Here is a 23307-nt window from a genome sequence, read left to right as displayed (position 1 = left end):
GAGGGAGATTCCACCACCTCCCTTGGCAATTTATTCCAATATTTGACCACCCTGACAGTTAGGAATTTTTTCCTAATGTCCAATCTAAACCTCCCCTGCTGCACTTTAAGCCCATTACTCCTTGTCCTGTCCTCAGAAACCAAGAGGAACAAATTTTCTCCTTCCTCCTTGTGACACCCTTTTAGATATTTGAAAACCGCTATCATGTCCCCCCTTAAAGGGGGAGAGTGCTGCGGGGCCCCGGGCAGCACAATTTTGCAGCCCCCCCCCTTTGACACGGTGCATGCGCCATGGTGCCACGGCTCATGCGCAGGGCCTCTGGAAGCGCAGGGCCCGGGGCAGCTGCCCCACTCGCCCTGCCGTAAATCCGCTGCTGCACCGAAGTCAATAGGATTTCAGCATCTGCTTAATGTTAAGCATGCGTTTAAGCAGTTTTCATGAATCACAGCTTGCACGTGCGTTAAAGAACATCAGAACGGCCATACTGGGTCAGACCAAAGGTCCATCCAGCCCAGCATCCTGTCTGCTGACAATGGCTAATACCAGATGCCGCAGAGGGAGTGAACAGAACAGGGACTCATGAAGTGATCCCTCCCCTGTCATCCATTCCCAGCCTCTGACAAACAGAGACTAGAGACACCATTCCTGCCCATCCTGTATGAATTTACCTAGTTCTTTTTTTGAACCCTGTTAAAGTCCAGGCGCAAGGACTTTTCAGCTTGACCCCTGGCAGAATGGGAGCATTGCCGGGCAGTGTGTGTGACAAAGTGTGTGGCGTGTGCAGCAGTTGACTAGGCTCAGTGAAGACAGTAAATCTCTCCCCAACATAATTCCATTTAAATGTTGTGTGGACCTTTGATTACTGACATTTACTGAGCCACACCTTCTGCTGCTGTCAACAAGCTGAAGCGGTGCTGAAGTCAAAAGCTGGCATATGACCCATTTTTTCCCCCTTCAGACATGGCCTTAAAATAAATTAGAGTCCTGAGTAGTGTGCTTAAATGCCTGTTTCAACTAAGGATGCTTTTGCAGTCCAGTTAACCTGTGGAACTCCTTGCCAGAGGATGCTGTGAAGACCAGGATTTAACAGGGTTCAGAAAAGAGCTAGATAAGTTAATAGAGAATAGGTCCATCAATGGCTATTAGCCAGGATGGGCAGAGATCATGTCCCTAAACTCTATTTGTCAGAAGCTGGGAATGGGTGACAAATAGAATTTAGGGACATGATTCTAGAATCCTAGAATCTTAGAATACTAGAACTGGAAGGGACCTCGAGAGGTCATCGAGACCAGTCTCTTGCCCGACAGCAGGACCCAGTACTGTCTAGACCATCCCTGATAGATGTCTATGTAATGTGCTATTAATTGTATTAATGCTGAACAATAAAATATTTGTGGGATGGGGACAGGAAGTAAAAACCAGCCACTAAAAAAATCTAATGGTATGTTTAAAGTATTTTAATTTTAAGGGGGATTCTTATTTTTGGAATATTCTTAGGTCTGAGCTATTGATGAGATGATTGTGCCTGACGCTGTGGGTTATTTTAAAATAAAATTGACTGATTTCTATAGAGAATAAAAGGACTGATTTCTATAAAGAATAAAAGAGGAACTCTGAAATGTCACATTTTCTACAACATGCTTAATAAAAGTCCCCTAAACGCGATACAAAGTTATCATTGTTAGCCAATCTACTGAATGGAGTGAAAAAACAATTAAACAAATTAAAAAATAGAAGGGCAACTATAAGAAAGAGCGGAATGTTTAAAGGATACAGGCTGGGTCATCCGTTGCTTTAAATTGGTGTAGCACTGATTTACATGAACTGAGCTTCTGTCTCATTGATTTGAATTGAGCTACATTAATTTGCACCAGCTGGGGATCTGGCCTATTGACTTCAATGGAGTCATAGCAATTTGCATGAGCAGAGGATCAGGTCCGGAATTTACACTTGGTCGAAAGTTAAGGTACATTGTAGACAGGAGTGGAATGATTAAGCTCAGTTGTCTTTATTAGATGATTTTCTTTCCAAGTTTCAGGTCTCCTTGATGTTTAAAAGTCTCCATTGTGAAACAAATACAGTAGGATACACAGTGCTGGGATTTCTGCGCCAATCCACAAGTTCAAAAAGTCAGAACCTGTGAAAGGGGAATCAAGACTGTTCCCTGTCCCCCTCCATTCAAACTTGATGGGTAGAGTCAGGTGTGGGGTACGGCCAGGAATAGTTGTAGTTTGCTCTACTTGAACGTCCACAAGCAGGCCCGCAGATAGGAACAGTAACCTAGGGACTTCTTTCCTCTCTTGTCCCCATTGGCTTCTAGAACGGGCCAACCACCAATTTTTCTGCTTGCTGGCAATTCTGAAAGCAATGAGGAAAAAAGGAAAGAGTTGGGTGCCCCACAAATTTTCTGTGCCCAACCCCAAACGAAATATTTTGATGACAAACGTTTAACATTTTTTGAATTTTTAAAAAATAAAACCAGAAGGAAACCCTGAGACATAAAGTAGTTTTGATGAAACCAATCACAGCCTTTGCTTTTAAAACATGGATTTTTTTTAATACAGTTTATTTTGGTCCAAAACAATGTGGTGAAAGTGACACGAATTCATGAGCTGTTTCAGTGTTGCCAAATCTGGTTTCAGATGATGAAATTCACCCCGCTCTATTAGGATCCCTACTGGATCAAACTTGCCAACCCTCTTCCTTTATAAAGTAGGGTTTGTTTTGAAACTCTGGGTGTTTCAGCTCTACTCATAACTCTTTGTAATTACGAATCATTAAAAAAGGGATAGAGAATAAGAGAAAGAACATCTTATTGCCTCTGTATAAAAACATGGTATGCCCACACCCTCAATACTGTGTGGTTGCCTCATCTCAAAAAAGATATATCGGCATTGGAAAAGGTTCAAAGAAGAGCAATAAAAATGATTAGGGACTTGGAAGGGGTCCCCTATGAAGAGAGATGAACAAGACTTGGACTTTTCATCTTAAAAAAGAGGAGACTAAGGATATGATAGAGGTCTATAAAATCATGACTGGCGTGGAAAAAGTGGATAAGGAAAAGTTATTTACTTGTTCCCGTAACATAAGAACTAGGGGTCACCAAATGAAATTAATAAGCAGCAGGTTTAAAACAAACAAAAGGAAGTTTTAATTCACTAAGTGCATAGTCAACCTGTGGAACTCCTTGCCAGAGGATGTAGTGACAACCAGGACTTTAAAAGGGTTCAAGAAATAACTAGATAAATTCATGGAGGTTAGGTCCATCAATAGCTATTAGCCAGGATGGGTAGGAATGGTGTCCCTAGCCTCTGTTTGTCTGGAAATGGGTAACAAGAGAGGGATCGCTTGAAGATTCTCTTTTCTGTTCACTCCCACTAGGACATCTGACATTGGCCACTATCAGCAGACAGGATACTGGGGTAGATAGACCTTTGGTCTGACCCAGTCTGGCCATTCTTATGTTCTTAGGTGAATTATCTGTAAAGCAGAGACACTCACTTCTGTTAATTTCAGTCTGTACAAAGCTCTGAAATGATTGAGCAATGGAGCACTGAGCGATGTGAGGTGCAATCTCTTGGACTGCAGTGATGCTGCAATTTTGCATTGTGAGCAGCATCCCAACCTCCTAAAATCCATGAGGCCAAAACCAAAGGGCAGTCCAGATGTTCTGAAAATACTAATAAGTGGCGGGTGATTGACACGGAGGAGAAAGGTTTGCTCAGCACATTTCACAATGTCCAGGAAAGAGCACAGGTAAATGGCAGGAAATAAGACACAAGATTATAACACGGCAGTTGCAAATTATAACCAAGGGTTTTGATAAATTAAGAGAGCGTGTAACCTCTTTGGCCATATCTACACTAAGGAACTATTTCAAAATTTGTAAATTCACCTTAATAACTCCTGATTGAACAAAATTGAACTAGCGTGACGACACTACTGGGAAACCTCAAAATTAGTCTGAGGCAGGCTCCATTAATGTGGACGTTCTACCTCAGTTGTAGACCCCAGGAAACACTGGGGAGTAATTAGTTTGAATTACTCCAGGGAGTAACTTAAAAAACAACAAATGGTGTGGTAGCACTTTATAGACTAACGAAACATGTAGATGGTATCATGCGCTTTTGTGGGCACAGCCCACTTCTTCAGATGACTGGAGTTTTGAGTTTAGGATATGCAGACCCAAAATATATAGGGGAGAAGGGAGAGGAGGGAAGGGAAAAAAAGGAAGGGGGCGGGAAACAAGGAGCAGAAAGTATGAAAATATCAAAGGGAAAAACAAAGTAGGCAGAACTGGTAATCTATAAACACCTGAAGACTGTATAGTTAAAAAGAAGCAGATAAGGATCAAAGGATAGCACTTAGATAGGAAGGGTAGTAATGCAAGAATCTACACAGACAAAGAGCTGTTGGCAACTTCACTGAACGTTAGGTTGATAATGTCCCAGCCATCTGTTATCTCGATTGAGAAGGTGATCAGTGGAGGAATTGAATTTGTGGATGAATTGTAATTCCAACGCCTCTTTGTGTATTTGGCTTGTAGAGGTTTGTGACAAGACAGGCCACTTGGAGATCTTTTAAAGAGTGATAGGTAGATTGAAATGTTCTCCAACAGGTTTCTGTATGTTCCCTTTACGTATATCTGATCTGTGTCCATTGATTCTTTCCCGTAGGGACCGTCCAGTTTGTCCAATATATATGGCAGTGGGGCATTGCTGACATATATCAAATTATGGGATGTGCAGTTGAATGATCTTCTGATCTGGTAGCTTATGTTGTTGGCTCTAGTAATGAATTCACTTGTATAGATATGTGGGCATCGAATTAAGCGGCTCATTATTTCGAGGTAACGGGCTTGGTGGTGTGGACACTTTGCTTATAAATTTGACCTTACGGGGGTTATTTTGAAATAAAATCCTAGTGTAGACCAGGGTTTTGGGATAGGACCTACCTCTTCCCAAGTCCCTTATTTTTCAAAGATGCATGTGTACTTTTGACTTTATGCATAGCAAGCAGCTCCAATGGAAGTAAACTTAAGTATGTGCATAAGTGATTGGAGGATCCGGGTGTAGATATTTCTATAGCTCCCACCACAGTCCCATATCCTGATCCAAGCTCAGAAAAGGTTTAGTTTACATTCTGCTCAAATGAGTTTGCCTCATTTGTTCTTTTCTCCAAATTGGTTTGTTACATCAATTTATTATTAATTTTTATTTACATAATGCATTTAGGCTTATGTTCATCGTTCAAGGAGCAGTATTCACATGGGCTTTTGTAGACCAATGCTCTAAAAATAATAAAACTTTTATCAAGAAGGAAAACACTGTTTCTTCTTCCCAGAGATATATTTTGTAGAGGGAGAAGAGTTTTATTTTAGTCTCATACTCATACTCTTCCTGCGGGCCAGCATTTGGCAGTCTTGCCTACTGAAATCTCTCTGAAAACTATGGCTGAAAGAGAGCCTTCAGGTGACTTCTGATCACCTTGCTGAAGAAATGTATCTTCAATTAAAATACATCTATGGCCTCAGGTCAGCAAAGCATTTCAAAATGTGCTTAAGTCCATCCCTATTCAGCAGGGCTCTTAAGTAGGCATTAAAGACAAACTGGTCAGAAAACTGATTGTCCTGCAAAAGATTTACTTAAAACAACCTCCCAAGCTGGGACAAAAAGACAAAAAATGCTGACATTATTAATGAAACAAGTTATCTTTTAAGACATTTTGTTTCAATTTTGACCCATTCTAAAATATCAGATCTAGTCAATTTTGAAACAAAGAAATGTCAAAGTAAAAACAATCAAAACTTTACACCCTGAAAATGTCAACATAGGCCATTTTGAAAACATTTTTTCCCTTCAAAATTCAATAATCAAAATGGATACTTTTTGGAGGGCGGGGGGAGAGGAAGGGCGGGGAGGAGAGGGAAGGTTGGTTTCAACAAGATGGTATTTTCCAATGGAAATTGTTTTGATGAAAGTTTTCCGACAAGTTCTCCATGCTTAAATACGTACAAAGAAAATGGAACTTAAGCAAATGCCTGAAGTTAAGCATGTGCTCAAGTGCTGAATAAGGATAGGCCTTAAATTGAGGCCTAAAGGAATCATTGTATTCTGGATGCAGGTGCTTTGGATGTTTGAGAGGTTGATAACACCAAGCCAGTGACCTTCCTTCCTCCCACTCTGTTGGCAGCTGACTACAAGGCACTGATCCGCAGATATCTTATTTTCTTTCTAAAGCTGTACTGCCTTCCCCAGTGTCCCATTAGACACTTTGAATGTCTAATCCACTCAGCGCCTCCTGCTAGTCGCTGAACCTCCACCCATAGCCCATTCTTTGCTGCAGAACAGTGCATGGGTTAGTCACTATCTGCAGTCATAGAATCATAGAATACTAGGACTGGAAGAGACCTGTAATGAGGAGTAACAGTAGTCCGAATTAGGGGTTTTAGTTCGAACTACCTAGCCCATGCTGCGTGTAGCCGCGGGCAGGGAGTCCGAACTACCGGGCATTTAAAAATGGCGGCGCCCGGGAACATGCAAATAAAGCCCGGGATATTTTAATCTCAGGCTTTATTTGCAAGTTCAAATGACTAAATTAGCCACCATAGTTCGAACTAGGGTGGCTAGTGTAGACATACCCCCAGTCTTCTCTTTTCTAAATTAAACAAACCCAATTCTTTCAGCCGTCCTTGATAGGTCATGTTCTTTAGACCTTTCATCATTCTTGTTGCTCTTCTCTGGACCCTCTCCAATTTCTCCACATCTTTCTTGAAATGCAGTGCCCAGAACTGAGCACAATACTCCAACTGAGGCCTAACCAGTGCAGAGTAGAGTGGAAGAATGACTTCTCGTGTCTTGCTCACAACATGCCTATTAATGCATCCCAGAATCATGTTTACTTTTTTTGCAACAGCATCACACTGCTGACTCATATTCAGCTTGTGGTCCCCTAGATCCGTTTCTGCCGTACTCCTTTCTAGACAGTCGCTTCCCATTCTGTATGTGTGAAACTGATTGTTCCTTCCTAAGTGGAGCACTTTGCATTTGTTTTTATTAAACTTGATCCTGTTTACCTCAGACCATTTCTCCAATTTGTCCAGATCACTTTGAATTATGACCCTATCCTCCAGAGCAGTCGCAACCCCGCCCAGCTTTATCATCTGCAAACTTAATAAGCGTACTTTCTATGCCAATATCTAAATAGTTGATGAAGATATTGAACAGAACCGGTCCCAAAACAAGTCATGTTCCTCATATCCACGTTTTTCAAGCAGTGGAGGCCAGAATGGTAACGGTAGAGAAATTTTCATTTCCGAGAGGCTAGGCTCTTCCCTGATTCTCTCAGAATTGTGGAGCCTTCTCTGTATCTGCACAAAACTTAGCTGCACAGTTGCAGTTCCCTGAAATCAAACCCTTCACGTTGCAACGGCAGAGGACTGCTGCCACCTAAAGGCTGATGTTAGCTAGTGTTCTGCAGAGAAAGGACTAGCTGGTGCTGCTCTGAGGACCTCTTTGGAAAGGCAGGTGGATGCACAGAAGTTGCATTGATTTAGCTACATCAAGTTTAACATCACACCTTCAGTCAGGGCTTGGCTACATGGGGACGCTCAGGAAAGTTAAGGTGACTCAAGTAAAAACCACCCTTTCTAGCTGACAGTTATGGCAAAACCTCGATGGTAGCCACAACGATGCCAATGCACAGAGGTAGTGACAAAGCCTGTGCAGTATAGATTAGCCTTTAATCGTCCTCCATGACAGCAAACTCTGGTCACTTTCACTCCTGGAGGAGAGCATCCACGCAGACGTTTAATGCATTTTAACTTGACACATTTAGTTGATTTTGCCTTACCTCTCCCTAGTGCAGGGGTGGGCAATAATTTCCACAGGGGGCCACTTAATGAATTTTGGCATGCGACTGGTTCCACCCCCTGGAAGGGGTGGAGCCTGGATTAGAAGGGGCGTGGTCTGGTGTAGAATGCGCAGGTCTGGGAATTATCCTCCCCTCACAATTGGCTTAGGCTGGAGGCGTGGAATTAAAAACACAACAAAGGTGTGCAGTTAGGTTGGGATTAGAACAGTTAAAGTTTCCACAAAAAATGCCAGCCCTTTTTTTGGGTGCCAAATGTAATATTTGAAATTCGAAAAGAGATGACGCTTTTTGCAAAATAACAAAAGAGACTCATTTTTTCCCACCAAAATTTGATTCAGTTTTGAGAAAATTTCACCAAAATGTTGAGTTTCTAAAGCTATGTCTAGACTACATTCCTCTTTTGACAGAGGAATGTAAATGAAGGACTTGGAAATTGCAAATTAAAAGCTGATTTACAAATTTTATGCTTCATTTGCATAATGGATTCCAATCGCTTTTTCGACAAAGGATTCTTTGAAACCCTTCCCCCGGTCTAGATGCGGTTCTTTTGAAAAAAACCCCCTCTTTTTCAAAAGAACCCTAATGCCTGAAAAAATGAGGTTTACAGGTTCTTTCAAAAAAGAGTTTTTTTCTGAAAGAACCGTGTCCAGACCACATTTTTTTTCCAAAAAATTCTTTGTTGAAAAAGAGATTGGAATCCATTATGCAAATGAAGTGCAAAATTTGTAAATCAGCACTTCATTTGCAATTTCCAAGTCCTTCATTTAGGCTACATCTACATTGGCACGTTCTCACGCAAAAACTCTTTTGCGGAAGAGTTCTGGTGCAAAAACTCTTCCAGAAGAGAGCGTCTACACTGGCATGTGCTTTGGCGCAAGAGATGTGCTTTTGTGCACAAGCATCCTTGGCAGTGTAGACAGTCTCTTGCGCAAGAAAGCTCTGATGCCCATTTTAGCCATAGGGCTTTCTTGCGCAAAAAATTCATGTTGCCTGTCTACACTGGCCTCTTGCGCAAGAACAGTCGTGCAAGAGGGCTTACTCCTGAGTGGGAGCATCATAGTTCTTGTGCAAGAAGCCCTGATTTTATACAGTAGAACGTCAGTTTGCTTGCGCAAGAACACACGGCCAGTGAAGACAGGCAGCAAGTTTTTGTGCAAGAGCGTCCGCTTTGGTGCAAGATCGCGCCAGTGTAGACACAGCCTTACATTCCTCTGTCGAAAGAGGAATGGAGTCTAGACGGTCTTCACCCAGACTAGTAGAAACACTTGGTCATTTGTTAATGAATAAGTCAACAGAGAACCAAGACTTCTCTTTTCTCTCTTGTCCTTGTGTGTCTCCAGCTATGGAATAGCACAAATAGAAAGACTCAGGAGAAAAAGCCTGTCATAACAACGCACATTGCTTCAGGATTGGAAGTTAATGTCATATGCTGGTCTATGCCTGCCACCTTTTACTCACAATAGCCCCACCAAAGCTTTTACTAGCTTGCCTGTATATCTAAAAGCAAAAGTGTTCTGAGAACAAGCGCCAGACACATGCCCAGTCAACATTTGCTTTCTACGGTTCACAGAAGAGGGAAAGGCTAGGGTGTGCGTGGGGAAGGGACAGGCTTCCAGATGGAATGAGGGGTTTGTGAGGAGGCTGTGTAGCAAAGAGTTGTCCTGCTCTCCCCATTTTCATTTCATCCCTGATTGTAGGAGAACACCAGCCACGTGCACAAGAAACAAGCAGCATTTTACATGTCTGCATTTCACATACACCGCAAGCCATTTTAAAGCTGCTGTAAAACTATTTTTTTTCTCCAGTCAGTATATACTTTGCTGCTGTGGGAGTTGTGTGATAGTGGCCATGATTTCAACCTAGAAGTCATGATTATCTGGTGGGGAGTACCATGCAAACCCTGTGGAGCTGGAGTTTGGTGTGTGTCCAGCTTCTCCAGACGAGCTGGAATCCCAGAGCCTGCAAATCAAACAGGGAATTTTATGAGATTCCCAGGACGCCTGCTTGTGTAGGATGGAGATAGCAGGTTAAGGGCCTTTCTGCTTCTAGTCCACAATGGAGAAGAGAAGAGGCAACCAGGAGAAAGAAAAGAGGTGGAGGGGGGGCAGGAAAGGAAGTTAACCACATTTTTCAAATTTCCTTTAAGTTTTGGTTTGCGCAGGGGTTCTCAAATGGGGTGTCGGGAACCCTCAGGGGTCATGGGGGGTCGCAAGCTGTTAACCCCCACTCCAAACCACACTTGGCCTCCTGCATGTACAATGGTGTTGAATGAAGTTTTAAAAAGTGCTTCTAATGCATAAGGAGGGGAGGTCTCGTTCAGAGGCTTGCTATGGGAAAGGGGTAATGGACACAAACGACTGAGTTTGTGTAGGGTAGATCAGGAGGGCTCTTCTTTTATTTGAATCTTCTTGTTCACCCCTAATTATAAGCTAGTTGAAGCCATTATTGTAATTACAGCATGATCCTGGGGATCCAAAAGCACCCACCTCTCTGATCATTCGCCTTGTTCATCCCTTCCCCTCACCTGTGTCGGTCCTCTGTGCTTAAGGTCCCCCAGTGCCACTTCCTGGGGCTGTTTCTCTTGATTTTGGATGGTGTTGGATCTGGACTTACGATGTAGCATTTCAAGGTAGAGACTGGGTTAATTTTAAGAAGTGCCTAAGTGCCTTAGGAGCCTAAGTCTCACTGTCTGTCATTAGCACTCAAGGCTCATCTACACAGGAACATTCAAGCAACTTAATCCCTGTAGACGAGTCTACACTTAGCAGGAGAGTGACGATGCGGAGATCGATCTCCCAGGGGTTGATTTAGCAGGTCTAGTAAGGACATGCTAAATTGACATCTGATCACACTCCTGTCGATGCTGGTACTCCACTGGCTGACGAGCAGTAAGGGGAGTTGACAGAAGAGTTTCTCCCATTAACCTCCTCCCCTTCACTGCAGTAGGGACGCCATAGGAAGTCAAATTAAGGTCGTCAACTTCAATCTATGCTATTCATGTAGCTGGAGTTGCATCTCTTAGTTCAACTTTGCCCCCTCGTGTAGACCTGGCCTGTGTGAATTTAAAGTGGAGTAGCTAAGCTTCATCAGACCTTTGAAATGATCCACTTTGAAAGTTAATTTAGATTAACTTTCCTGAGTGTTCCCATGTAGACACACATTTGGGCTCCTAAGTCATGTAAGTACTTCTGAAAATCTCATCGACCCCGACTGGCACCTTTGGGTGCTCTTATAGGACAAATGCTAAGTAAGATTATAATAAGAGGCCTGACTGTTCTCATACCAGGTTGATTTCCAGACGTAATTTTATTGATTTCAGTGGAGTCGCTGCTGATTTACACCATCGTAAGTGGCAACTCCGCCAGCTCCATGGGCTAAGTTGTCCCATGAAATTGCTTTTTCCTTTCCAGGGAGAAGCAGAAGAGGAGATAGCGGTTTGGGAAATGGCCTTTATGGTGAGACAGTCACAAGCTGCAAAATCCTGATTGGAAGAGGGTCGTGTCCTGGGAACCCTCTGATGTTCGCCAGTGGTTCATCTGGGGTTTGGCTCAGGACCAGCTCTCTGGCTCAGCAAAGCATGTACAGCATATACTTTTTGAATGAGATTTTCTGATTTCAGGTGGTAGCGGGGGGTAGATTTGTTTTACTAAGCCAACCTGCCTCCTCAGGAAAAGAACAGCAGGTGGCGGGTTAGGACTTCCATAATTTGGGAATCCCGCCCTTCCTGGACATCTCTTCATGGGCCCCTCACAAGCTCCCTTGGCCCTGGTCCTGGTGCTGGAACCCTTTCTTCTGCGGTAGCACGTGCTAGCCGGCAGGACAGTCATGCTTCCCCCCCGCCTCCCAGTTGTCTTGTAAATCAGGCGCTGATTGCACAGTGAGTTCTGAGGGAAACAGATGAGCCTCAAGCTTGGCTCACATGTCATGGGAAGTCACTCATTTCCTGCCCTGGGCTCTCTGGGGAGAGAGACTTCTCTTTGACATGGCTCTTAATTAGCCAGAAAGTTGGGTCATAACCACTGCTGTGTCTCCCCTTGTCATGGTTAGACTCTAGGGGGTGTGAAAAATTGAAACAGTACAATGAGCGTTTAGAGAACCTCATGTTAATTTTAGAGAATGAAAGGAGGACTTTTTTTCCCCCTGTCGATAATGATTTTCAAACCGTGAATACCCCCAGGAAAGGAAGAGAAAGGGTCTCTCTCTAAACAGCTTTAAAAACACACCCTCCTAAGCACCTGTGGTTTCCGAGGTGGTGAGTGGCTGTGTTAGATTCTTGTAGAATAAAGACTCCGGCTCAGCTACCAGAACTAAAGTCCAGGGCTGTCTGTCGCGTGGTTCCACAGAGCTGAGCGGCTGCGCAACTCTTTCTCCCGACACGCGAGTGGCAGGCAAAGCCTGACAAGCACCGGAATTTGGGATTGGTCGGCGGGAGACTCCAATGGAGGCAGAAGCAGACCACCTATGTCAGGAGCTGCAGTTCAGCTGGCCTAGTGAGAATCACCACCCGGGCGTGGACAGGGATAAGGAATCTGCAGATCTAACTGGGAAGGCCTACCTCAGGTGCGTTGCAGGGTGGGCGTGCTGACAGGAGGAACTGTCGCAAGGGGAAGCGGAGTGGAAAGGGATCCCCCGGCTTCTGTGTGTGACCAAAACACATCGACACGGGCAAACCAGAAATGTATCTTGAAGGGCCTTGAAGACACTGGGCCCAATCCTCAGCGGGTAGAAACTGGCATTGCTAAATAGATTTATTCCAGCAGAAACCTTGGCCAACCCACTGTTTAATCCCATCCAAGCCAGCTGGGAGATAACAGCTGCTGTAATTTACACCAGTGACTAGCGAGGCATCCCCCAGCCCATGGCTTTACAGAGGAGCTGCCGAGCCATCGCCACCAGCGTTCGGCTGGCATAGAATTCTGCTCATTTGGAGAGAGGGAGGAGGAAGGGGGGGGGGGGGGGGGAAGAGTCTCTCCCATCCACTCCTCATTAAAGCCACTTACGAGACACAAAGTGACCACAACAGACCAGAGAATCCTGTCCAGAGAACCGCAGAGATGGATGGGAGTGAACCGGTGCCTCAGAGGGCCCGGAGCAACCTAAAATGTGGTGATCCTTCCCCTTCTCTTCCTAGCACCAAGCCCCCCTGCAGACTCTGTGATCTTCCTTTCCAGTCTTCTTCCAACAGGTGAAAAGTGAGTTCTGGGAACTTTTCTGGCCAAAATGGGAGGCCCCTTCGGAGTTGCGTATGGAGCTCTGCTCTTACAGAGGCACTGTAGTTGGACCATTGCCTTCAGAGCACCCTAAGGGTATGTCTAGACTATATCCGTCTGGCACCAGAGGGATGTAAATTAGACATACCGACATTGCAAATGAAGTGGGGATTTAAATCTCCCGCGCTTCATTGGAATAAAAATGGCCGCCGCGTTTTGCAGAGTCAGCAGTTTGTCGCCTGATCCCGGTCTTGACAGCCGCTTTTTGCCGACAAAGAAAGCCCTGGTCGGCCGATCCTATAAACCTCATTTTACGAGGCATAAGGGATCAGTGGACAAAGGCTTTCTTTGGTGCCCGATCCCCGTCTTGGCAGCCACTGCTGCCTCGCAAAACGCGGCGGCCATTTTTATTCAAATGAAGTGCGGGAGATTTAAATCCCCGCTTTATTTGCAATGTTGGTATGTCTAATTTACATCCCTCTGGCGACAGAGATGTAGTCTAGACATACCCTAAGACAGCAAGGGGTAGCCAGAGAGGTACCCCACCCTCCTTGGTCTCTCAGATAGTATTTGCTCCAAGGTTCCCTTTCTCGGGAATAATTTAAATCTTTCCATAGTTTCCAGGGGCCTTCCAAACCAAACCAAAGCCTTCCCCCTTGGCTAAGGGGTTACATAGCCACCTTCCCCAGCTCAGACAAGGCGGTGCTTCTTCCCGGTCCCTCTGATGTGCTCTCTACCAGTTCCACCCAGTTTGGCCACAAACTCTTTGAGGAAAGAAAACTCAACCCCAAACCTTCATAACAACATTGGGAACCATCTTCCAGCCTTTCTCCACAGCCTTGGAAACCAGGTCACATCACCTTAATCCATTCTCCCTGGGGTTATGTCCTACAGAGTCTGTGCTGCTCTCAGCTCCTCTAGCTCAGCTCACCCCCTCATTACAGGCCTCTCCCTTGTCTACCCCAGAGGCCAGAGTGGGGCACATGATCTTCCTCCCACTTCCCTCTAATTTTGTCCATCCATGTGCAGAATAAATTTTGTTATGTGCACCAAGACATGTGTGGATGTGCACCACACCTGCAGCTGGCTGTGGGCACTCTGCTAATCAGCCGGATGGCATTTTAATCTCTCCTGCATGGTCACCCAAGTGCTCCACTTTCAGGGAGCAGTGCATTTGATCTGCTTCATATTCCCTACTTGGAAAGCTAACTGAGTCACAGGTGGGGTTCCCTTAAAGGGCCTATTGCCCTGTGACAGAGGCCCACATCAGCCCACATACAGCTTTCTCTTTGGGTTTTCTGGGAACAGACAGAGGTGTAAGTGTACACGCGCCAGCACTGACATGCCGGCGTGGTGCCAGTGTTGATATGAGATCAATGGTCACTGTTAATCAGTGCATATAGGTTGTATACACCCCCTGCCACAATCATAGGTGTCATGCACATGGTAATGTGTGTGTGTGTGTATTCGAAATCATGCTCATTTGTACTGTGTTTATTCTTGCCCTCTGATGCTACAACATAAATCCCACTATACCTTGGAAGAAATTGAGCTCAGGACTGTATGGCTATGTCTACACTGCAGGGTTTTATCGGAAAAAGATACACAAATTGTGAGCTGCAATTTGCGTACCTTTTTCTGATTGTTCTTTCGAAAGAGGTTTTTCTGACATTTGCGCCATCTACAAGGGCCAAATGTCAGAAAAACCTCCTCTTTCGGAAGAGCCCTTATCCCACATAAAATGAGGAATACAGAGCTTCCGAAACAGGGTGTCTGCTCTTCCAAAAAAATGTTGCAAGAGCAGACATATTCCCTGGATGTGACAGAGTGTTTCCGGGACACGCAAAACTCCGTAGTGTAGATATAGCCTTTGATAATATAGAAACTATCCAAAGCTAAATGAGTGAGTATCATGAAACAAAGGTTAGATCCAAGGAAGTAATGCATGTATTTGTGAGTATCTTCATGTCCCTTACTGTTTGGAATTTCCAACATTCAAAACAAAAGACGAGAAGGTAGAGGGAGGTACCAAAGAGAAAGGTGGCACCCACTGGCTAGTTAAACTAAAATTTTAAGTGACATGAACTGCACTGTCTTACTTGTGTTGGAAATAAGCCAGGACACTTTGGATGCAGGTGAAAACAAGCGGAGGATTTATTTCACCAGCTGATGGAATGACACGCAGGGGTTACCCTGGTGAACACTGGTTAATTAACACAATACAATAGGTTATATAGTCAGCAGGTGGACGGAGGAAAAATGATTTGATAGGTCTAGCAGCAAGACGACATGAGCACATAAGCCAATAGAACTACTAAAGATTACATAATATCTCCGCCCATTGCAAAGTAACAGCTCATTAATTAATATACAGGTGGTTATTGTTCAAATGCCAAAACATGTCAGCAAAACAGTAATAACATTTTAGTCTGCATAGATGATGATGTTTCTTATAGCAGGCGGGTATGGCCTAGGAGTGAAGCAAGACAGTTTGAGCAAATTTAATGAATGTTATCTCAAGCAAACTGTGTTACGTTACCAACTGAGACCCTGTCCGAGTGTTTTAGAACGTGGTTGCTATGGTGCCCAGGGTCTTTTACTGTCTGCAGCTCTTATCCTGACTGTGGTGTTCCCAGGCCTTAATCCTAGAATGAAGTTATGCTGTTTAGAGGCCTACTGCATTTAGGGCTGCCTCAGTTTACCCTACACTTGTAAGCAGCCAGACTCGGATGGCATATTTAAGGAGCATTTGGGAAGTGCATCTTCTATGCAAGGTGAACTGAACACACTGTTGTGAGCATTTGCTTCATGGGAAGGGCTAACGCTTTCTTTCCTGTACCGTCTTGCTTTGTCATTAGACAACACATTTGGCTGAGCTCAGTTATTTGAGCTCTTGAACATTCTTAATGCTGAGCTGCAAGAAGAGTGGATTAGCTGATTACAGTTTGAGTCAATATCTCTCAGGCATTCGCGGATATTGGTTGAGAAGGGAGAGTGGTTAATTCAAGGTATGAGCCTCAGGTCTCCTATGTTATATTCCCAGCTTTGCCACTGATATGCTGCACCACATCCTTTGTTTGTGATGTGCCTATTATAAAAAACCCCAAAACAGGCATGTTCTGTGGTCCTCTGTTCCTCAGTTTGCCCAGCTATGGGGAGGGGGTGGAAATGTGGACACCCTTCTTGGGGTGGTTGGGAAGTTTAATTTAGTTAATTAATTCACGTCACATAAAAGTTTTCTGAGATCTGTGGTGCCAGGCAAGTTGCTAAGTTGCTTTGCAAAAACTATGCAAGTGCTAAGGACTAAGGCCCAGACCTTGGAATTATTTAGGTACCTAACTCTCCTTGGTTTCAAGGGGAGTTAGGTGTCTAAATACCTTTGAGGATCCAGCCTTGAGTGACTGGTGCATTGGTGGGTTTTGGAACCTGGGATGTGTGCATATTTTTCAGTGTCTTTACATCTTCCTCTTCCAGTCCAAACTCTGTACCACAGTCCATTGTCTCTCCATGGTGCTACCTAACTCATGCAGCCAGTTTTTCCAGCTGTCTCTTCCACATCCTGCCCCGCTGGGTTTCAGTGACACGGACCAGTTGCTTCGCCACCTCCCTTGTGTCTCACCTGGACATTCCTGCCACATTCACAACAGTCTCGTGGGCTTCCCTAGCTCAGCAGTGACCTCCAGTGGCAAAAAGTGGCCAAAGGAAAAGGAAAAGTAGCGTAGCTGTTCACTGGCGGGGCTGACAGCAATCAGCAGCATAATCTGATGCAGGGACACAGCACCTGGCTGGAAGGAGAAAAAGGGGCCCTCAGGGTGCTTGTTCAGACTGCAGGACACAATACTTAGGTAGAGCCAAATAAGGGTATTTCACGTCTCTTAATTATTATGGTTAATTTTCCCCCAATTCCCTTGGCTCGTCTGAGTTTGGACCAGGAGCAAAAGTTCTCTGGAGATGCAGATTTGATCAGTTCAGATAAGCTTTGGCTAAGCACCCCGAGTTCTGATAATCTTATCTGTCTGCTTATGTCTCACTGAAGTCAAGGAGACTGAAGCAGGAACTTAGAGAACATAACATAAGAACGACCATGGTTGGTCAGACCAAAGGTCCTTCTAGCCCAGTATCCTGTCTGCGGACAGTGGCCAATGCCAGATGTGCCAAAGGGAGGGAACACAACAGGTAATCATCACGTGATCCCTCTCCTGTCATCCATTTCCAGACAAACAGCCAGAATGAGTAGGAATGGTGTCCCTAGCCTCTAATAGCCATTGATGGACCTAACCTCCACGAAGCTATCTAGCTCTTTTTTGAACCCTGTTAAAGTCCTAGTCTTCACCACATCCTCTGGCAAGGAGTTCCACAGGTTGACTGTGTGCGGAGTGAAGAAAAACTTCCTTTTGTTTGTTTTAAACCTGCTGCCTATTAATTTCATTTGGTGTCCCCTAGTTTTTATCTTGTGGGAATAATTAAATAACTTTTCCCTATTCAATTTTTCCACACCAGTCATGATTTTATAGACCTCTATCATATCTCCCCTAGTCTCCTCTTTTCTAAGCTGAAAAGTCCAAGTCTTTTTAATCTCTCGTCATATGGGACCCATTCCATTATATGGAACGTTCCACATACAGGTAAGTGCTATCTGGAATCAGGACCTAGTTACTCTGAATTTTCACTGGAGCAAATGAGCTCAGAATCTGGGCCTTTTGGGGTTTTTTTTTCTTGCAGACCTCTGCCTGTGGTACAGACAGCTTGGTGCAAGTCACAGCAAGTGTGATCATTTGTTTTGGCCTTGGCACCCCTAGGCCCTTGTCCCACCTAGTGTGGCAGGAGATCCAAGCTGGCTAAACGAGAGAGCCCTTTTCCTGGGAGTGGGTTAAGAGGCCACCGGGAGAGGCCAGGAAGATGTGTCAAACAGGGGAAGCAGCGAATGAGCAAAAGTGTGAGAAAAGGCAGGTGGAGAAGCGCATCTAATTGCATTTCGGAGAGCCCCCCGACGGCATGACATCATCGGCCAGACGCACTGACAAGTCAGTCCCTGGAGCCTGGGCCCCCCCTTCCCTGAAGATTGATAAGGAAGCCGGGGCATTTCTGTCCGTGCTGAAACCGTGGCCCCGTCTGCCGTGAGATGAAAGCGTGACCAGAGCGAGAAAAGGAAACGGCTCCAGAGGGGAGTTCTGGTCTTTTTTTTGGGGGGGGGGAGGGTGCTTTATGCAGCTGCGGTTCAGGGAAAGGAGCTGTTAAATGCCGACAACTGGGCCCAGCACCTGTTACCAGCCCTGTCTGTGGTATTAGCCACTAGGGATATGTAGGGGGGCGAAGGGAATCCTGGCAGACGTGGCAGGGAAGAATTCCAGAGAGACGCTGCTCTGCCGGGCCCAGCTCCCTCAGCACCTGGAAGTATCTAGCCCTTCCTGGGTGACCTCCAGCATGTCTCCTGGGGTCTGTCGACACTGCCTCGCTGGCCTTGCCCAAAGGCCTGGCCTGTGTGGAGCTCAGGAAGGCTCCTGCAGATCAGGGAGGGACTGGTGAGGGAGACTGGAAAGCTTGCCTGCGTGGTGTAAGCTTGGGATGTTCTCTGCAGTGACACGGGCTGAGCCCAGGAAGACAGGAGGCCGTGCAAGGCAGGAAGTGGGTTAGGGAACGGCACCTTGGCTGCTTGTGGCAGGATCCTGAACTGGAACCTAATTGAGAGAGAGGATCTGGGTTCCCCTGTGGGCCCACCGTAAGGGCTCCTAGACCTCCCCTGAAAGAGGTGCTGAGGAACTGCCGGGCTGCAGACCCGGAGCAAAGGCATCGCGCCCTCATGCTGCTGGGCGCCTGGCTTATCCTAGAAGGACGGGGACAAACTGTGACCTGGCTGGAGAGCCAATCCACAAGACCCAGCAGGCCTGAAGCTCCATGTGGCTGAAGTGCCAGAGAGAAGACCTTGCAAGGCTGTGCCCAGCCCTGGGAAGGAAGCTGACTGGTGAGTAGCTTTGTGACCATGGGTATTTGGTGCAGGCTTCTCCCACTCAGGCAGGAAAGCGGCTGCTCTTTGCTCAGTCTGAGCCCAGTGCGGCTCCGTGCTCAAGCGCCAGCCAGTGTCCCAATCGCTGCCATCATGCAGGGGGAGAACGAGAGAGACGGTGGGCTAGCGACGGGGAGGGCAGCTGAGGGACAAGGCCTGAGCTTTTACCCGAGATTAAAAAGTCCTTCCTGGGACAGGCATTGGGCTGTCCTGTCCTGGCCCAGGAGATCCCACTTGAGGTACCACCTTGAACATGGAGCCCCTCTTCCACTGCCCCTCCTCCCCCAAACAAGTGTGCCCTAGCCACAGGACAACTCTGCAAGCCCCCCGGGGTATCACTGCAAGCCTCCTCCCTCCTGCGTGGCTCGAACCCTCTCCCACACGCCCGAGCGGGAAGTTTGCATGTGGGCAGGCTAAGACCTGCTGTGTTTTCTCCTAAACTGCAGAAATGGGATTACTGCTGCGTGTTTAGCTGGGCCGAGAAACTCTTGCCCTGGCTATCCCGGTGCATTTTGATAATAATGCAAATCTATGGACCCACGGGTTTCTAAAAAAACCCCCAACATCCTTGGCAGATGAAACCTTAAAACCCCCTGGCCAGGGAGTAGCCCAAGCTACATCTTGTCTCTCTTGGGGAGCTCTGTTCAGTCTTACAACACGACCCATCGGTAGGCCATGAGTTTCACGGTGTGATGCAGGTCTGTGTTCAGTGCCCTTCTGCTGGTGCCGGTGCCGGTGCCGCTGCCTTGAATATCCGAGCGGCTGGTTCAGTAAGTGCGGGGCTCTGCAGACCTGACTGGTTTCAGGCTCTCATTTAAGGGCCAGCAAAAGGCTCCAGGTGTTGTGCAGCCTAGGGGAGCAAGAGGGACGCCAATCCAGTCTCCATTCCAGCTTCTAGTGCCTCTTTCTCAGTCCCGTCCCAAAACATCCTCCAGCAAACTGCTGCCCATAGGCTCCTTAGCCTTCCTTTTGGGGAGGCTCTGCTCTGGTTAGCAGCGCTCAGGGGCTGCTGCTTGTCTGGTCGAGGGGCTTTGACTTCTTCTGTGGGGAGCGTCTACTTGTAGTCCCAGACCTACCCAGAAAGCCTGGCTTCTCTGCATGCCAACATGCTGGTGACGGGCTTGATGGAGGTGTGTGTGGTACGTTAACTGCTCGGTGACACAACTGATGGTTCTGAGATCCTGGCATTTATTGTGCAGCTATATGTTACAGGGCAACATATTCCCCCTCAGTGTCCTAGGTTTCTGTAGTCAGCCTTGTTGCCGAATGTTAGTGCTAACTGAGCTTCAGTTACACAAATGGTTGCCGGGTAGGCCTCTAAGCAGTGCCGGAGAACTCCTAGGGGGCATCTACACTGTACCCGTATCCCGAAACAAGCTACACAATTTGAGCTACACAAACTATGGAGCTTATTTCGAGTTAATTTCAAAATAGCTTATTTCGTCATGTTGACGCGGTCTATGCCGCACCAAATTTTGAAATAACCCGCTATTCCAAAATGTCCCTTACTCCTTGTGGAACGAGATTTACAGAGACGTCGGAATGGCACGCCTGTTATTTCAAAAAATATTTCGAAATAATGGGCTTGCTTTAAAGACACGGGAATAGCTATTTTGGGATATTGGAAGTATACAGCGAAATTGTGCCACAGTGTAGATGTACCCTGAGGGTACATCAGTGGCCTATGCACCGGTCTGGGCCCGGTGTAAAACCTAGGGTAGACTTCATAAGTGTTCATAATTATTATTACAACTGTAATAATATAAAGTCATGAGTGATGTGGAGAGGGTAAATAAAGAAAAGTTATTCATTAGTTCCCATAATATAAGGACTAGAGGACACCAAATGAAATTAATGGGTAGCAGGTTTAAAACTAATAAAAGAAAGTTCTTCTTCACACAGCGCATAGTCAACCTGTGGAACTCCTTGCCAGAGGAGGCTGTGAAGACTAGAACTATAACAGAGTTTAAAGAGAAGCTAGATAATTTCATGGAGGTTAGATCCATAAAAGGCTATTAGCCAGGGGGTAGGAATGGTGTCCCTGGCCTCTGTTTGTCAGACACTGGAGACAGATGGCACGAGACAAATCGCTTGATCATTGTCTTCGGTCCACCCCCTCCAGGGCACCTGGTGCTGGCCACTGTCGGCAGACAGGCTACTGGGCTAGATGGGCTTTGGTCTGACCTAGTACGGCCGATCTTATGTTCTTATGTTGTGTGCAAAACTAACTGAAGTGAGTGTGTGCACCTCCACTTCCCACTGGGCCTGCTTTGCGAGCAGTAAACTGACTTCTAGGGCCTGGGTCTGGTGGCTGAAGCAGCTGTTGTTTGTCACAGGGCCCAAAAGCACCAGCAAAGCCTTAAGCACACGGAGTCTTACACTGCACCCCTTCCCCCAAGATTTCAGCGCAGACATTTCTGATGACCGGTCACAAGATGATAATTCAATTAAATCCTTCCCACTTGGCCTTTCAGTGAAAGCCAGATCATGATTCCTCATGTGAACTCCTGCACATCACATGCACACGCCCACGCCCCAACACACTCACATTTACACGCTAGCACGAAAGGGCAGGCTTGGCTTGAGAGGTCTTTTTTGATAAGCAGGGGGCCAAATGATCATAGATGATGATAATGGTCCCTTCTGACCTTAAAGTCGATGAGTCTATGAGTCTAAATTTGTCCCTGGTGTGTTGCCACCGGATTCAGTGCAATTCCACAGCAGAGGCCTTTAACCTGGGAGGGTTAGCAAAAGAACCCCTCTGTGTGTGTCTGTGCCTGCCCCACTGTTTCTGCTGCCTCTCTCTTTCCCAAATGGATGAGCACAAAAGCACAAAAGGGAGTCTCACGGGTCACTAAGAACAGGCAGGGGAAACGCGACTCACTTCTGAAACAGCCAAATTATCCCAAGCACTGGGTATAAAACAGCCTTGTAATAGATCAGCCGCAGAATTAAATGTGGGCTGCAAGGAGGGAGGAGAGTGTACTGGGGTATGCACCACCAAAAGAAAATGGCTGCCCAGCTGATCTCCCATCTCCAAGATCGGCTCCCCGCCCCCGTACCGGGATGGTGACGAGGTGGAGAAAAGATCGGTGAGGCCGGGGCCGTAGCAAGGGCGAGGCGAGTGAGGCACTTGCCTTGGGCGCAGAGTGGAGGGGGCACAGAAAAGACACCCAAGTCAGCACCCTGCCCGTGCCGAGGACGGACTTGTCTCAGGCGCCAGATTAGCTAGTTACGACTCTGGGCGAGGCTGAGATGAAGGGAATTGTGGTGGCACCCTGAAGGGGAGCACACGAAAGGACCATTTGTAGCAGGGGATAGGGGGATACAATTGCACACAGGCCCCAAGTAAAACCCTGGGCCAGCGGTGCGAGATGCTACGTGGACACACGGGACCATCCGTGCTCTGAAGAGCTGCCTGACTGACCAGACAAGAGACAAAGGCTAGGAGAGTAAACCAAGGCGCAGGGAGGTAAAGTGCCTGGGCTGCTATCATATAGCTGGTCAGCCAGGGTATGTCTACACTACCCTCCTAGTTCGAACTAGCGGGGTAGTGTAGACATACCCTCAGAGGTAGAGCCCAGTTCAGCGCTCCCGGGCATGGACGACGCTTCCCTCACCCCAGCGCCCAATGGCGTGCCCTGAAGATGTGGCTGACAGCACCCCTAGGCTCCGCCGGGGGTGTGACAGTGCGGCGCTGGCCAACACACTCTGCGCCCATTTATCACTGTCTGGAAGGAGGGGGTCTGAGATCGGCAATGCCAGCTGCCGGCGGGGTCCGCTCCGGAGCTGTAACGAGCCATGAGTAATGAGGAGCAGCCTCCCTCCCGGCGCGCTGCCACTCTCTCTTCCTCGGCCTGTTTTTTCTACCCCCCCTTTCTCCATTTATCACCTGCGACATCTTCTGCCAGCAGACTTCAGCAAGAGTCAAAACGGGATGTTCCTCTTTCCCTCGGTCCTCAGGCACCCCAGGAAAATAGGTGCTCCTGGGCTGCCCTGAGTGTTAGGATTGCCAAGTGTCTGGTTTTCACCCACACAGTTCGGAAATTGTGGCCCCTGTCCGGTAACCCCCCCACCTCCCGAAAATACTGTTTTTCTCGGAAGGAAGGCTGGCGGGGGGGGGGGGGGAGTGGGAGTGTGGGGATGTAAAGATGCAGATGCAGCGACCTTCTTTTTTTTTTTGTTCAACAACTTTGGTCCCCCGGTTTTTTTTCCTTCCAT

Source organism: Pelodiscus sinensis, chromosome 23, assembly GCF_049634645.1.
Source record: "Pelodiscus sinensis isolate JC-2024 chromosome 23, ASM4963464v1, whole genome shotgun sequence".
In the NCBI taxonomy this organism is placed as follows: domain Eukaryota; kingdom Metazoa; phylum Chordata; order Testudines; family Trionychidae; genus Pelodiscus; species Pelodiscus sinensis.
Note: the sequence above shows the minus strand (reverse complement) of the source record.